Consider the following 17367-nt stretch of genomic DNA (forward strand, 5'->3'; position numbering starts at 1 on the left):
GAAAGAGTGTCCTTTAGTATGCGGGAGTCCCTGATGAACTTTTGAGTTCAGCAGTCTCATCTTGCATCCAGGTCTCAAGATGTATCTTTTTCTTAGCTGGATAGATAAGTAAATTTCCTCCTGACCTTGCATTAGGAAAAGGGGGAGCTTTTCTAAATAGAAAAGGAAAAATACATATATCCACAGAGGCACTTTTGGATACATATTTACGTGCAAAATAAGAAATACACATCTACCCAATTCAGTCCTCAAATTAGGAAGCATAACAATTCTCACTGAAAATCTTTTAATGTAATTCTTGGTACTAGAGAAGAATATATTTATCATATACATAACTGGTGTATTTGTATATTTGCTCATTTATTCATTCCATTATTTAATGTTATTATGTGCTAAACGCTCTTCCAGGCAAAGAATGCATATTGTGAGAAAGTAGATACAATTGTCAGCTTTATGACACTGAGAGTCTGCGGTGAAGCAAAGGAAGGAAAACACAAACAGATATATATTTAAAATTAAGATAATGGTTGATAGGCACTGCTGAAATGGTGAGATATTTTAAGTATGAGAATTTAAAATTCAATAATTTTGTTCAAATGCCCAGGCTAATGAAGTCCTTTAGTTGACAATCTCAAATTGTTTCAAATGACTGATCTAACATGCACAGAAACATTTTAAGTTTCATAAAGGGTCCAGACATGATAATGATGAGGACAATAGACATTACTAAAATAAACATCAAATGAGGGCAATGGGTGTAATGTGCTTATTTCACTATTACACTTAAAAAAGAAAGGGCTGCACATTTAAAAATAAATGTTAATTCACTGGCAGATCCTTATTCTTTAAATGAATCAGAATTTCAGGCTTTAGTAAGGAAAAAAGCAACTTGTCTGTTCAGCATTGAGAGTGAGGTCTTTACTACAACCAGGTTGAGGTGGTCAGAGTGGGATATTTTGTTTCCCTTCTACTGTCAGTGTCTTTTGAAGTAAGTTAAGAACAGACTGGCTATAAACATTATGGAGAAGACAGAACATCCCCAGACATCACCAATTCAACACCTGAAACAGGTGACATAAAGGAGGTCATGATCTGTGGGGTTATGCACAGACCTCACAGGAGTGGTGAGGTCTGTGGCAAACTAGAGAGTCCACGTGCCTCATGTGAAAAAAAAAAAACCAAAAAACAGCTGACATAATCTGTAACTGACTGTGGCCCTGTGGGAACACCATGCCAGTTGAGTTAGGTTTTTTTTTTTTTAATTTTTCAGTTTAGCCTGCAACCTGAACTTGTTTTTTCAATGAAAACTCCCAGATTACGAAAACGACACCTAATTGTTTGATTTTTCTTACTGTACAAGACAAATCAAACACACTTGTTGGTTAGACTCAACAGAAATGTGGTCTCTGCTCTACACTGTCCAGAAGGAGAATCTTTCTTTCTATATTCTGGGGCCCGGCAGGAGCACCAAGGTTCTTAGAAGTTAGTTCTTCTTCTGAAACATTAGTGTCAAATATAGGCCATTCCATTCCTGGTGCTTCTCTGAGAGGCACATCATGCCTTCTGGCACAGTCAGCAGAAGAATTAGGTATTAGAAACCTGGGATCACATTCAGACCTCGCAACTTACTACTTATGTGACCTTCTGCACGATATTAACCTTTCCAGGCCTTCGTCACTTCATATGCTCAATGAGGGTGATAACAGGAACTGCCTGCTAGAGCTGTTTTTGGCATTAAGCGAAACTACACTTCTACTAGGCTTAGCAATCCATCTCAAACAACAGTTTTCAAATTTTCCTTTTTGCCTTAAGTAAGTAAGTGAAGTCACTCAGTCGTGTCCAACTCTTTGTGACCCCATGGACTGTAGCCTATCAGGCTCCTCCGTCCATGGGATTTTCCAGGCAAGAGTGCTGGAGTGGCTTGCCATTTCTTTGCCTTAGGACCCTTTTAAACTCTTAAATGTCTTGTGTTTGTATGGGTTATATCTATCCGTATTTATCATCTTAGGAATTAAAACTGAGAAAATTTTAAAACACAAGATAATTCACTAGCATACAGTTCGCTGGACATGAGAACAATGACATTGTAACACATTATGTAGCCTCTGTAAAACTCTTCTGTATAAAGTTATCCTTGGAATCCACAGGGATGGGTTTTAGGACCTCTGCAGATGGCAAACTCCAAGCATGCTCAAGTCCCTAACATAAAATGGCATAATACTCTCTTTGAGAGATGAGCATTTTAAAAAAGGAAAATAAGTTTGTTATTTTGATAAAAGTATGTTTGACCTGGTGGAATGGCAGGAGTCCTGGAGACCCCCCAGGGTTCTTGGATGACACTTTGAGAAGCTCTGATCTACCTGTAGCATTGTATCCAGCCCATCCTAGCCATGCTATTGCCCACTGTGTTGGTGGTGTATAACCAAGTCACTCACATTCAAAACACTAATAACCCTAATTTCCCATAGCATTGCTTTTGTTGTTGTTCAGTTGTTAAGTCATGTCCAACTCTTTGCAACCCCAACGACTACAGCACACCGGCCTCCCTGTGCCTCACTATCTCTCATAGTTTTCCCAAGTTTATGTCCATTGAATCGGTGATGATATCCAACCATCTCATCCTCTGCCACCCTCTTCTCCTTTTGCCTTCCATCTTTCCCAGCATCAGGGTCTTTTCCAATGAGCTGGCTGCTCGCACCAGATGGCCAAAGTATTGGAGTTTCAACTTCCACAACATTATTATGAGGCTCTATACTATAGTCTTTTGACTGCTTTATTTGCCCACTCTGTACATCCTGTGGGATCTTAGTTCCCTGCCTGGGGATCAAACCCTCACCCCCTACTAGAAGCACAGAGTCCTAACCACTGGACCATCAGGGAAGTCTCTCCTTTCGCTACAGTAAAAGCCATATAAATGTAACATTTTGTCTTCAACTGTCCTAAACCATAGATTTTTAGTTAGTGATTTCTCACTCATTCATTTTTAAACAGCCAAACAGGGATGCAAATGAAAACACATGTGTCATTAAACATCGGTATGATTTCCTGGTAATTTTTTGTATGTTTTTGTCCTTCAAGCCAACTGTATTATGGAATTCAGATGCCAAAAATTGGGTATTGTTGAGCAGTTGTGGTGCAGACCACAAAATAAAGCTGGAATACTTCTCACTCTATCAAAACACCATATTTTATTGACATAACTTATATTTCACATAAGTAAGTATGGTAGCTATCTGGGTCAAGGGCAAAAATCCAATGGCTTTGAAATTTCTCTTTCTTCTTATTACTACTGTCTTTTTCCCTTTTTCCTTCCTTCATTCAGATCCTGAACTGATAGCAAAAGACTGGGACTGAATCACTTTCTAGCTGTCACCGTTTAGTCTCACCACTTCCCAGGTGACACTGACAGGCTATTTCCCATCGGTTTCATTCTAAAGAGACCCTGGAGCACATCAGTGTAAGAGAGTGCCCGCAGATACCATCAAACTGGCTGACAAAAGAATTCACCGGAGGAAAGAAAAAACCCCATCTGATTGATATCCACTGCACTTCGATTACCTCTACTATTTGTAGATCAGAATAAAAATAAAATTGAGTGAATAGTCCCATAATTCTTTTCCTTTATAATGGATTTTACTTTTTGAACAAGTCAACAAAACTTTCAGATTTCTCACTTTGTGTTTAGAGAGAGAATGTGTTCTTCTGTTCAGCAAGTAAAAGAAATATTAAAATGGATTATAATTCAATCAGATGCTATCCATTACCACCCCCAAGGGCTTCCTTGGTAGCTCAGCTGGTTAAGAATCTGCCTGCAATGCAGGAAACCCCGATTCCATTCTTAGGTTGGGAAAATCCCCTGAAGAAGTGATAGGCTACCCATTCCAGTATTCTTGGGCTTCCCTGGTGGCTCAGACAGTAAAGAGATCCATCTGCAATGAGAGAGACCTGGGTTATATGCCGGGATTGGGAAGATCCCCTGGTGGAGGGCATGGCAACCCACTCTAGTATTCTTTCCCTGAGAATTCCTGTGGACAGAGGAGCCTGGCAGGCTACAGTCTATGGAGGCGCGAAGACCTGGATACGACTGAGTGACTAAGCACAGACACCACAGCACCCCCCAAACCACTCTTCTCTTCATACTATTTTTACAGGACAATGTACAGAGATGGTCACTAATGTAATCATCATCCCTTAGAACATGATGAAACAGAACATTCTGAAACAGCTATCATTCTGAAATGACTTACCCAAAGTCTTGCCCAGGGTCATGTATGAGAGGTGACAAGATTCTTTTCAGTCCCACAATTACAATATTACCATGAATGAAAACAACGGCCCAGAATGCAAGTTCTCATTCAGCAATGTTTTCACTGCAACCTGGACAACGTTCTCCTTAATAAAAAAGAAAGACAACAAGGACACAAATCCTGACCTAAGAGAGAAAACCATATGCAGACAAATGCAAATCCCAGAAGAGGGCATGGAGAAAAGGAACTCTCCTACACTGTTGCTGGAAATGTAGATTGGTATACACACCACAGAGAACGGCATGGAGGTTTCTCCAACAACAACAACAAAACCCTAACAACAGAGCGGTCAGAAGATCCAGCAAAATTACTCCTGGGCATATATCCAGGAAAAAAGAAAATTCTAATTTTAAAAGATACATGCACCCCAAGGTTCATGGTAGCACTATTTACAACAGTCAAGACATGGAAGCAACCTAAATGTCCATCAACAGATGAAGAGATAAAGATGTTGTATATATATACACAATGGAATATTACTCAGGCATTCAGTTCAGTTCAGTTCGGTCGTTCAGTCACGTCCAACTCTTTGTGACCCCATGAATTGCAGCACTTCAGGCCTCCCTGTCCATCACCAACTCCCGGAGTTTACCCAAACTCATGTCCATTGACTTGATGATGCCATCCAACCATCTCATCCTCTATCATCCCCTCCTCCTCCTGCCTTCAATGCTTGCATCAGGGTCTTTTCAAATGAGTCTGTTCTTTGGACAAGGTGGCCAAAGTATTGGAGTTTCAGCTTCAATATCAGTCCTTCCAATGAACACCCAGGACTGATTTCCTTTAGGATGGACTGGTTCAATCTCCTTTCAGTCCAAGGGACTCTCAAGAGTCTTCTCCAACACCACAGTTCAACAGCATCAATTCTTCGGCACTCAGCTTTCCTTATAGTCCAACTCTCACATCCATACATGACTACTGGAAAAACCACAGCCTTGACTAGACGGACCTTTGTTGGCAAAGTAATGTCTCTGCTTTTCAGTATGCTGTCTAGGTTGGTCATAACTTTCCTACCAAGGAGTAATCATCTTTTAATTTCATGGTTGCAGTCACCATCTCCAGTGGTTTTGGAGCCCCCAAAAATAAAGTCTGCCACTGTTTCCACTGTTTCCCCATCTATTTCCCAGGAAGTGATGGGACCAGATGCCATGATCTTAGTTTTTTGAATGTTGAATTTTAAGCCAACTTTTTCACTCTCCTCTTTCACTTTCATCAAGAGGCTCTTCAGTTCTTCTTCAATTTCTGCCATAAGGGTGGTGTCATCTGCATATCTGAGGTTATTGATATTTCTCCCAGCAATCTTGATTCTAGCTTGTGCTTCATCCAGCCTAACGTTTTTCATGATGTATTCTACATATAAGCTAAATAAGCAGGGTGACAATATACAGCCTTGACGTACTCCTTTTCCTATTTGGATGCAGTCTGTTGTTCCATGCCCAGTTCTAACTGTTGCTTCCTGACCTGCATATTGGTTTCTCAAGAGGCAGGTCAGGTGGTCTGGTATTCTCATCTCTTTCAGAATTTTCCACAGTTTGTTGTGATCCACAAAGTCAAAGGTTTTGGCATAGTAAATAAAGCAGAAATAGATGTTTTTATGGAACTTTCTTGCTTTTTTGATGATCCAGCGGATGTTGGCCATTTGATCTCTGGTTCCTCTGCCTTTTCTAAACCCAGCTTGAATATCTGAAAGTTCACAGTTCACATATTGCTAAAGCCTGGCTTAGAGAATTTGAGCATTACTTTACTAGCGTGTGAGATGAGTGCAATTGTGTAGTAGTTTGAGCATTCTTTGGTATTGCCTTTCTTTGGGATTGGAATGAAAACTGACATTTGCCAGTCCTGTGGCCACTGCTGAGTTTTTCAAATTTGCTGACATACTGAATACAGCATTTTCACAGCATCATCTTTTAGGATTTGAAATAGCTCAACTGGAATTCCATCACCTCCACTAGCTTTGTTCATAGTGATGCTTCCTAAGGCCCACTAGATTTCACATTCCAGGATGTTTAGCTCTAGGTGAGTGATCACACCATCGTGATTATCTGGGTCGTGAAGATCTTTTTTGTACAGTTCTTCTGCGTATTCTTGCCACCTCTTCTTAATACCTCTGCTTCTGTTAGGTCCATACCATTTCTGTCCTTTATCAAGGCCATCTTTGCATGGAATGTTCCCTTAGATTCTCTAATTTTCTTGAAGAGATCTCTAGTCTTTCCCATTCTATTTTTTTCCTCTATTTCTTTGCACTGATCACTGAGCCACTCAGGCATTACAAAGAATAATATAATGCCACAACCAGCAATATGGATGGACCTAGAGTTTATCATACTAAGTAAGTTGAGAAACACAAATACCACATAGTATCAATTATATGTGCTAAGTCACTTCAGTCATGCCTGACTCTGTGTGACCCCATGGACTATAGCCTGCTAGGCTCCTCTGTCTACAGGATTCTCCAGGCAAGAACACTGGAGTAGGTTGCCACTTCCTTCTCCAGGGGATCTTCCCACACCAAGGATTGAACCCATGTCTCTTACATTTCTTGCATTGGCAGGTGGGCTCTTTACCACTAGCACCACCTGGGAAGCCGTTACCACCTATATAAGGAATCTAAAAAAAAAAGATACAAATGAGTATATTTAAAAGACAGAAAACAGATTCTCAGACATGGGAAACAAACTTATGGTCTTCCAAAAAGAAAAGCAAGGGTTTGGGGGCATAAATCAGGAGTTTGGGATGAACAGAAACACACAACTATACATGAAACAGATAAACAACAAAGTCCTACTATATAGCACAGGGAGCTATATTCAATATCTTGTAATAACCTATAATGGAACAGAATTTGAAAAAGAATATACACATATATTCTTTTTCAGATTTTTCTTTCTTGTACAGCTGAAACTAATACAGCACTGTAAATCAGCTACACTTCAATTTTTAAAAATCATATGCAAAAAAAAAAAAATCAGTACTTAAATAAGTGACTACAGTTGATATAGCCAGGTCTTCTTCCCTATCACAGAGATCTGCCCACCAGCCCAATTAGGCCTGCTCTCTGCTTTTGCATGGCCTAAACACTAAGAATAGATTTTTACAGTTTTAACTGGCTGAAAATCATGAAAAGAAGAATGATATTTCATGATACATGAGAATTTTATGAAATCCAAATTTCAATGTCCATAAATAAAGTTTGCTTGGCACACAGCCCCTTCCATTCGTTGACATGTTGTCCACGGCTGCTCCCACACTATAGCAGCGGAGCCCACGTGGCTCCTAGCCTAAAATATCTACTATCTGGGTTTTTGGAGAAAATGTCAATCCTTGCTCTGTAAGAAAGTTTTACCAATCTAGAATTCAGTTTTCCTACTATGTTGAAGCTTAAGCAAGATTTGAAGAATGAGGTGATTTTTTTCAAAAGAGAAATTCAATATGTATAAATAATTTTATAGTTGTTTTTCCAAATAACTGGACAAAAGAACAGAGGATATGCTTAATTATCCCTATTTTAAAGGCTATAAAACACAAACTCTAAAAGGAAAAGTGAAAAGGCTCGCCAGGGCCTTGCCTCCTGTGTCCAATAACAAATGATGGAACCCCTTCACTGCTGATCAATTTCCATCAAGGACCTGAACCGAGTAAAGAGACAAAGATAAAACTACATCCAGAAGTGTACTCCCATATCTTATGCATGCAAAAATATGCATGAGTTTATATTGCATTGTTTTTGATCTGCACAGTTTAACACCACTTCCTGGCTTACTACTCTGTAGGCTCTCTGAATTCAGATGGATGCGTAGTAAATGTGCACATGAGGAATGGCGAGCAAATCTATTTTTCTGAAGCTGTGATGTAATAGAATAAAGTGGACTGACCTACCAAAAGTTCCTAGCAAGCTTCTTATCCTAAACCAATGACCTATAAAATACAGGACTTACTCTAAACTGCAAAGTGGGCATGCTTGGTATTTAGGAAAAACAATATTCAGCAGTCTTAAAAAAAAATAAAAAGGAAGTATTACTGTAAGAAAACTCATAGTATATATATTATTTGATCTCTCTCAGACCAAAATAAACCCAAGGTCTGAGTATTAAAAGAACATCAAGTGTTTATCTCAGCCAAATAGAAATATGAGAGATTAAAGGGTGGCAGCCATCTGCCTGCAGAGTATGAATAATCCCAGGTTAAAAACACCACTTACAGAATCAAATTCCTATAGGAGAAGCAGCAAGACCCAATAAACTTAATCCATTACTCACTTTAAGAGAAAACCATGCATTTACAGGTCCTGCATTCTGAGGACCATATAAATCATTATGCACGGTTATATCATATTAAATATAGCAGGATTTTTTCAAAACACAGAAAACAGAATTAGCCTTCATTCAATCAAAACTGTGTACCATGTACCTGATGCTGTGCATTTTATATTCACTCCTAGCTCAGGTCAATTTAAAATAAAGCTCAGAAATCACTTGGATAGCTTATAAAGTATTCTTGAAAGCTTCTTCTTACAATTTTTTACAATCATATGATGACAACTGATTAAATACAGAAGGAACTATAGACTCTTCAGATTTTCATAGGTTTAACCTCTTATATTGAATTGCTACTATTCAGACTATACCCAATTGTCCTCTTGCCAAACACAAAAAAGAACTAAATATAGGGTTGGGTGCAAGTCTTCATGTCTAAATAAATCATTTAGGATCTTATTAAGTGCTGTGTGATTCTGCAGGTCTAGGGTAGGGCCCAGGACCCTGCATTTCTAATAAGCTCCCAGGGAAGTCTACCCTGCTGATCCATAAACCACACCACACCCTGAGTGCAAGGCTTTAACACATTTTCACCTCAACTTCTGCTCCCATCAAAAGAGTTATATCTTCACCATTCACTCACCAAATACTGTCTACCAGCCAGATGCCAGGCAACTGTCTTCATTAGACACAGGCTGTTCAGGTGCAAAACTCACCCAGAAGGTGACGTGTAAGTACAGGTCTATAGTTGGGAAAAGAGAATGAGCTAGGAGATGGGTGGAAAGAGCAATCCAGCAAAGTACAAAAGTCCTCAGGTGTGAACAAGCCTCTCGTGTTCAGGGAAGAGTAAGGAGGCTCTTCACACACCTTTCCTTGGCTGCTTCGTGACAGGGTTTGACACTTGCCTAGGTTTTCTCCTGCCCCACCTCTTTCATCAGTTCTTCCCAGTGGCCTTTGCTAGTTTTCTCCTCTTCTCTCCTTCTTAAATGTCAGAGCACCCTAGGGTTCACAGCTTGACTTCCTCTCTCTGCAAGCACAGCCCTGGTGACGAGCCAGGCTCCTGGATTTAAACACCTGGTTCAGATGTCCTGAACTCCACAGTCACCTCCACCAGCCTACTCCATTGAGAGGACTGCAGACATCCTCCCCTCCCAATCAGCTCCTGCCATGCTCTTCTCCGTCTTAGTAGATGGCAATCCCATTCTTCCATTATGTTGAAACATATGAAATTAAAATAAATAAAGAACCTTCATCTGGTTCAGCCTAGTTGCTCATTTCTAAAACCGTGGTCAACTTCATCATCTTCAATTCATTTCTTTCCTTCACACCCTACATCCAATCCATCAAGAGGCACCGGTTTTCTTTTTAGGATATATCTCAAATGTAACTAGTTTTCATCATCTCTACTGTTACCACTTGATCCAAGCCATCATCATTCCTCATTTGGGTGACTGAAGAGCCTCTTGACTCTTCCACCTACAATGTGCTCTCTTGCAGCCTATGTTCAATATACTGTGTGATCCTTGTAAAACATGTCAGATCATACCACTCCTGTGCACAAAGAACCCCTCTCCAATGGCTCCCTATTTATCCCTGAGGAAAATAAAACTCCTTACAATGGCCTGCTGCTGCTGCTAAGTCGCTTCAGTCGTGTCTGACTCTGTGCGACGCCATAGATGGCAGCCCACCAGGCTCCCCCGTCCCTAGGATTCTCCAGGCAAGGACAATGGAGTGGGTTGCCATTTCCTTCTCCAATGCATGAAAGTGAAAAGTGAAAGTGAACTCGCTCAGTCGTGTCCGACCCTCAGCGACCCTTCCAGGCTCCACCATCCATGGGATTTTCCAGGCAAGAGTACTGGAGTGGGGTGCCATTGGTCTACAAGTCCCTAAGCCAGAGCTGTCCATGGGCTTGTTAGACATGCTCATTCTTGGGCTGCACACCGGAAGTGATGGATCAGTATTGCTGAGTGAGGATCAGAAATTGATGTTTTAACAAGCTCTCCCGGTAGATTCTCATCCACAACAAAGTTTGAAGACTCCAGCCCACTGTGCCCATCTCCCCGCCCATCCCGGGGTCATTTGTCTCTGATCTTATCTCCCATAACCATCTTAAGAATTTAGAAACCCCAACCCCCTCCCCACCAGTGGCCCCCACCCACCCCATCCTGTTCTCTGTGTCCAGAACATGGCCTAGCACATAGTAGGAGCTCAGCAAATATGTAGAGAATCGATGATTGAGTGGAGGCAGTGGGGCCGAAATGCATGAATGAGGGCAGAGACTAGAAAACTAAGGACAAAGGGCATCAGACTGTTTAGGGCCTCAGACAGGTTGGAGGTTAGGGTCCTGACAGATTCTGGAAAAGTCCTGAGAGAACGGAGAAGTGGCAGACTGATTTTCTTCTTGACTAATTCAGAAAACCCTGGAGGAAGTGTCTCCAAGCCAGGCAGATGATTCACAGTGCACCTCCCTAATTAGAGTTACAAAACTTCCTTTTCTGTGAGGGCAGACCCAAAGACTGCCAACTCTTATAGCTCTTGTTCATGATGCTCAGGGCCCTGAGCGTCTAACACACATGGCCAAGAGCCTGGACATTTGTCTCTATCTCTAGCTTCCCTCATAGCTCAGTCGGTAAAGAATCCGCCTGCAATGCAGGAGACCCCAGTTCGATTCCTGGGTCAGGAAGAGCCACTGGAGTAGGGATAGGTTACCCACTCCAGTATTCTTAGGCTTCCCTTGTGGCTCAGCTGGTAAAGAATCTGTCTGCAATGCGGGAGACCTGGGTTCAATCCCTGGACTGGGAAGATCCCTTGCAGAAGGGAATGGCAATCCACTCCAGTATTCTTGCCTGGGGAATCCCAAAGAGAGTAGCCTGGCGGGCAACAGTCCGTGGGGATCGCAAAAAGTCAGACACAACAGAGTGACTAACACTTTACTGCAGTATTCTGGCCTGGAGAGTTCCATGGATGGTATAGTCCATGGGGTTGGAAAGAGTCAGACACGACTGAGCAACTTTCACTACACTGTAGACCTCCTTATAAGTCACAATTAAAGCAGAAGTCCTCAAGATGGTGGTCCATAGGCACAGTCCACAGGTATGGCTTAATGGCCTACAGACTATTTAATTAAAAATTGGGAGTTTTCATACTAAAATTTGGATGTCTGGTTTCTCTGAATACAAAGACCTAATGGCACCCCACTCCAGTACTCTTGCCTGGAAAATCCCATGGACAGAGGAGCCTGGTAGGCTGCAGTCCATGGGGTCGCGAAGAGTGGGACACGACTAAACAACTTCACTTTCACTTTTCACTTTCATGCATTGGAGAAGGAAATGGCAACCCACTCCATTGTTCTTGCCTGGAGAATCCCAGGGACGGGGGAGCCTGGTGGGCTGCCATCTCTGGGGTCACACAGAGTCGGACACGACTGAAGCAACTTAGCAGCAGCAGCAGCAGCAGCGACAATGAACAACCACACAGTGGGCCAGTAGAGGGCAGAGTTGAGAAGCAGCTGCCTTCCTTTGATGTGACTCTTGCTCTTCATTTTGCCACATTCTCGTTGTTCAGTCACTAAGTTGCGTCCACCTCTTTGTGACCTCATGGACTGCAGCACACCAGGGTTCCCTGTCCTTTACTATCTCTTGGAGCTTGTTCAAACGCATGTCCATTGAGTTGACAATGCCATCCAACTATCTCATTCTCTGTTGCCCCCTTCTCCTGACTTCAATCCTATTCCCAGCATCAGGGTCTTTTCTAATGAGTCAGCTCTTCGCATCAGGTGGAAAAAGTATTGGAGCTTCAGCTTCAGCATGAGTCCTTCCAGTGAACATTCAGGGTTGATTTCCTTTAGGATTGACTGGTTTGATCTCCCTGCTGTCTAAGGGACTCTCAAGAGTCTTCTTCACACCATAGTTCGAAAGCATCAATTCTTCAGCACTCAGCCTTTTTTATGGTCCAACTCTCACATCCCGTACATGACTACTGGAAAAACCACAGGTTTGCCTATACAGACATTTGTCAGCATAGTGCTGTCTCTGCTTTTTAATATGCTATCTAGGTTTGTAATAGCTGTTTTCCAAAGAGCAAGTGTCTTTTAATTCTGTGGTTGCAGTCACCATCTCCAGTGATTTTGGAGTCCAAGAAAATAAAATCTGCCACTGCTTCCACTTTCTTCTCATCTATTTTCTGTGAAGTGATGGGACCAGATGCCATGATCTTCATTTTTTGAATGTTGAGTTTTAAGCCAGATTTTTCACTCTCCTCTTTCATTTTCATCAAGAGGCTCTTTAGTTCCTCCTGGCTTTCTGCCATTAGAGAAGTATCATCTGCATATCTGAGGTTGCTGATATTTCTCCTGGCAATCTTGATTCCAGTTTGTGATTCTTCCAGCCCAGCATTTCTCATGATGTACTCTGCATATAAGTTAAATAAGCAGAGTGACAATATACAGTCTTGGCATACTCCTTTCCCAATTTGGAACCAGTCTGTTGTTCTATGCCCAGCTCTAACTGTTGCTTCTTGACCTGCATACAGGTTCCTCAGGCGGCAGGTAAGGCAGTCTGCTATTCCCATATCTTTAAGAATTTTCCACAGTTTGTTGTGATCCACATAGTCAAAGGCTTTCAGGTATTCAGTGAAGCACAAGTAAATGTCTTTCTGGAATTCCATTGCTTTTTCTATAGTCCAACATATGTCGCCAATTTGATCTCCGGTTATCTCTCCTTATTCTGATATTTAAAACGGCCCTGATTTACTCGTTAATTTGCTTGACTCCTGAAGGCATTTAAATTGGCAAACTGCCTTAGCCTTTCACATTCCATATTCCAGGAGGTAGTTCCAAATCCGATGAAATGATGGTAGCATAAGTGGGACTAGAATACACTAAATGAACAATCTCATATGATACAGGTGAGAAAATGAATTGATACTAAGTTTTTAAAAGCACACGATCATCTAGCAATTCACATTTTACACAACTTTTCTAAGGTAATCATCAGATATAAGGGCAAAGATTTAAGAACAGAGAGGTCCAGCAGAGCATTACCTTAAAAAGAAGACGGCAAATTACTGCCTTAGGACCCACTGACTATTTTTGTAAATAAAGTTTTAGTGGGACAGAGCCACACTCATTAATTTACATATAGTCTACAACTGTTTTCAAGCTATTACAATACTAGACTGGAGTTGGGTAATAGACCTTACATCCTTCAAAGCATACGGTATTTACTACCCGGCCCTTTAAAGAAAGTGTGCCAACCACTAATCTCAAATAACCAAATATTGGAAATTAATATCAATACAAAGCAATGCATTCAAGTAATTATGAGGGAGCTATATGAGTTCAGGTTTCCTCAACCTCAGCACTATTGACACTATTGCCAAGTACTTCTTTGTTGTGGGGTTGTATGTGTTTTACAGAGTATTTAGCAACATCCTTGGCCTCTGTGCAGTGTATTCCAACGGAACCATTTCCTCAACACTGGTTGTAACATTCAAAAATGTCTCCAGACATTCTAAATGTCCTTAGGGTGAGGGGGGAATTTCCCTCAAATAGATGGACACAATATAGACAGTGAAATGTGTTTATAAAACTATTTAATGAGAGGAAAAGTTTATCATATAAGTAGGAACACAAAACAAGTTAGAATCACTACCTACTCTGTGACCCTAAACTGAATTTAAAATGCTTTCATTACATATGCACACACACACACACACACACCAGTTACAAATTATTCAACAAAAATCTTCATCATGACTATCTCAGGATGATTAAAGTATAGATGACTGTTATCTTATTGGTTTTTTAAAATATTTTCTATTATGTCACACAGAGTCAGACACGAATTTGCAACTGAACAACAACAACAATATTGTATATGATGATAATTTTGTAATTAAGAAAAAAAATCTATACATTCCACAAAAATTAAAGTTTGTGGATCTGGACAAATAAAAATATATTCAGGCAGAATTTCTCTACTAAAAATTTTGAAAACCAGAAATAAACTCATGAAGGCATTATGTAATGATGAAATCTGCCTCATTTCAATTGTTTTCTTTAAATACTAGATTAGATTAAGAAGACCCTGCTACTTTTGAAATTTTTGGTCTAACAATCAAGCCCAGACTGTTTCAGTTTGTACAATGTCTGACACATTTTTACGGTTTTCTAAAGGGCTGCAATTACGTGATTGCGTGGTGTTCTTACAATAAGAGCTCATTGTAAGGACTGTCCAGCTGCCCCTACCCTAATGGGAATTGTGAGTGCCGCATTCCACGTGTTATAACTTTTTTTTATGCCCCAGTTTAGCACTGCCTCCAAATCGCAGACGCCTTTTTGTTTCAGCATTTCTCCCCCCAAATGCCCCTATTGTTTGCAGTTTATCGGGTATTAGAGATCATTACGGCACAAGCGGCAAAACTTTTTGAGAAGGACAGACACTCTTTAAGAAACCGGCAGTGGTCAAGTTTGACAGAGATGAAAACATTGCCCTAGGCCTAAGCAAAAGGTCAGCCAGAAATGAGAGCTGAACGCTGCCGGTTTGAAGGTCAAGTCCACATGAGCTGAAAGCTGGCAAAAAGCAGCCGTCTCATAATAACACGGACTTCAGGGCCTGGATCATGAGACCAAGGAGGTCCTCCTGGTTTTTGAGGAAATGCACTGTGTTGGGCAAATCCTAAGACCTCTTGTACACATTATGTGATAAGTGAATTCCAGTCTAGAATGTACAACTCCAACAATTGTTAGCAGCAGCTCACAAGTACTTTCTGACTGAGAGTTTTATGTGCAGGTGCGTTATAATTACCCCACCAAACAACCTAGCCACTCGTTCAACTAGCATTTACAGAGGCTCAGAGGATAAAGCAGCCACTAAGGCAGAACTCCTGACCCCACAAAAGCCATACTGAAGCTGGGGAAGCAAAGACAAACACGATGGCAACAGTCAGCAAAGAAAGAAGAACTTCACACAGCGATACAAGTACAAAGCAGAAAAGATAAAGTCAGCCACTGGGAGAAAAGAAGGCTACTCTGCAGTGGGGACATTCCAGCTGAAACTCAAATGATGGGAAGGAACCAGGTATGTTGAGAGTCAGAGGTGCTTAAACCCTGAGCTGGAAGTAGCTTGGCATCTTGGACAAATGAGAATAACATCAATATCCAAGGCTGAGGGGCTGGAGCAGTGAGCAGGTCAGCACATAAACTGAGAGAGGTGGTCGGGGCCAGATATTATAGAGCTTTGTAGGCCTCAGAAAGGAATTTGATTTTTCTTCTCTGCTACTTATGAGAAGGTTTGGGGAGATTTTAGGCACAGAAGTGACAAGACTTGATGAACATTTGTAAAATATCATTCATGTGATTACATGGATGTAAAGGAACAGTACCTACAGAGCCTCTGGATGAAAGTGAAAGAGGAGAGTGAAAAAGTTGGCTTAAAGCTCAACATTCAGAAAACGAAGATCATGGCATCTGGTCCCATCATTTCATGGCAAATAGATGGGGAAACAATGGAAACAGTGACAGACTTTATTTTTCTGGGCTCCAAAATCACTGCAGATGGTGACTGCAGCCATGAAATTAAAAGACGCTTGCTCCTTGGAAGAAAAGTTATGACCAAACTAGACAGCGTATTAAAAGGCAGAGACATTATTTTGCCAACAAAAGTCTGTCTAGTCAAAGCTATGGTTTTTCCAGTCATCAGGTACGGATGTGAGAGTTGGACTATGAAGAAAGCTGAGTGCCAAAGAACTGATGCTTTTGAACTGTGATGTTGGAGAAGACTCTTGAGAGTCCCTTGGACTGCAAGGAGATCCAACCAGTCCATCCTGAAGGAAATCAGTCCTGAATATTCACTGGAAGGACTGATGCTGAAGCTGAAACTCCAATATTTTGGCCACCTGATGCGAAGAATGGACTCATTTGAAAAGACCCTGATGCTGGGAAAGATTGAAGGTGGGAGGACTAGGGCATGACAGAGGATGAGATGGTTGGATGGCATCACCGACTCAATGGACATGAGTTTGAGTAAGCTCTGGGAGTTGGTGATGGATAGGGAAGCCTGGCGTGCTGCAGTCCATGGGGTTGCAAAAAGTCAGACACAACTGAGCAACTGAACTGAATACCTACAACAACAAATAGCTACATGTCAAACTTCCCAGGTGCCTCAGTGGTAAAGAATCTGCCTGCCAATGCCAGACATAGGTTCAATTCCTGGGTCAGGAAGATCCCCTGAAGAAGGAAATGGCAACCCACTCCAGTATTCTTGTCTGGGAAATCCCACAGATGGAGGAGTCTGGCGAGCTACAGTCCATGGGATCGCAAAAGAGTCAGATGCGACTTAGTGAATTTATTACAACAGTAGCTCCCTACAGTTGATGATACCTTGGACTCATTAGGATACAGTTGGATATGAGATACATGAGCTGCTACCTCTTGTCTCCAGCCGCTTCTTGGCTTCCATCAAATCTAAGAATAAAGAACTTTCTTACACAATGCTATGAAAGGTCTCAAATCAACACGGAAAGTAATTATACATGCTGTACATGTTTGGCAGAATACCCCATGTACACCTGGTTGGAACACACAAGCTAATGTATGGCCAACGGTCAGTGCAATGGAGAAAGGCAGCCTTGTCTTATATCTGGCTAAAATCTCAGAGAGATTCGACCTCAAATCCTAGGCAAGTTGCTTAAATGCTGTGAACCTCAGTTTTTCTATCTATAAAATAGGTTCACAAATACTACCCACCTAGTAGTTGATCATTTTGTTGATTAGTTTAAGTGATAAAATGCATGAGAAGTGCTTAGCA

At 41.3% G+C, this 17367-nt stretch overlaps 1 protein-coding gene across 5 annotated transcripts in view; it reads right to left on the reverse strand.

Moving 5' to 3' along the window:
• Nucleotides 1–17367, reverse strand: part of MITF (melanocyte inducing transcription factor) — a 224419-nt gene that overhangs the window by 33782 nt on the left and 173270 nt on the right. The gene's annotated exons all lie outside the window — the stretch shown is intronic.

The sequence above is a fragment of the Capricornis sumatraensis genome, chromosome 10 (genome assembly GCF_032405125.1).
Source record: "Capricornis sumatraensis isolate serow.1 chromosome 10, serow.2, whole genome shotgun sequence".
In the NCBI taxonomy this organism is placed as follows: Eukaryota; Metazoa; Chordata; class Mammalia; order Artiodactyla; family Bovidae; genus Capricornis; species Capricornis sumatraensis.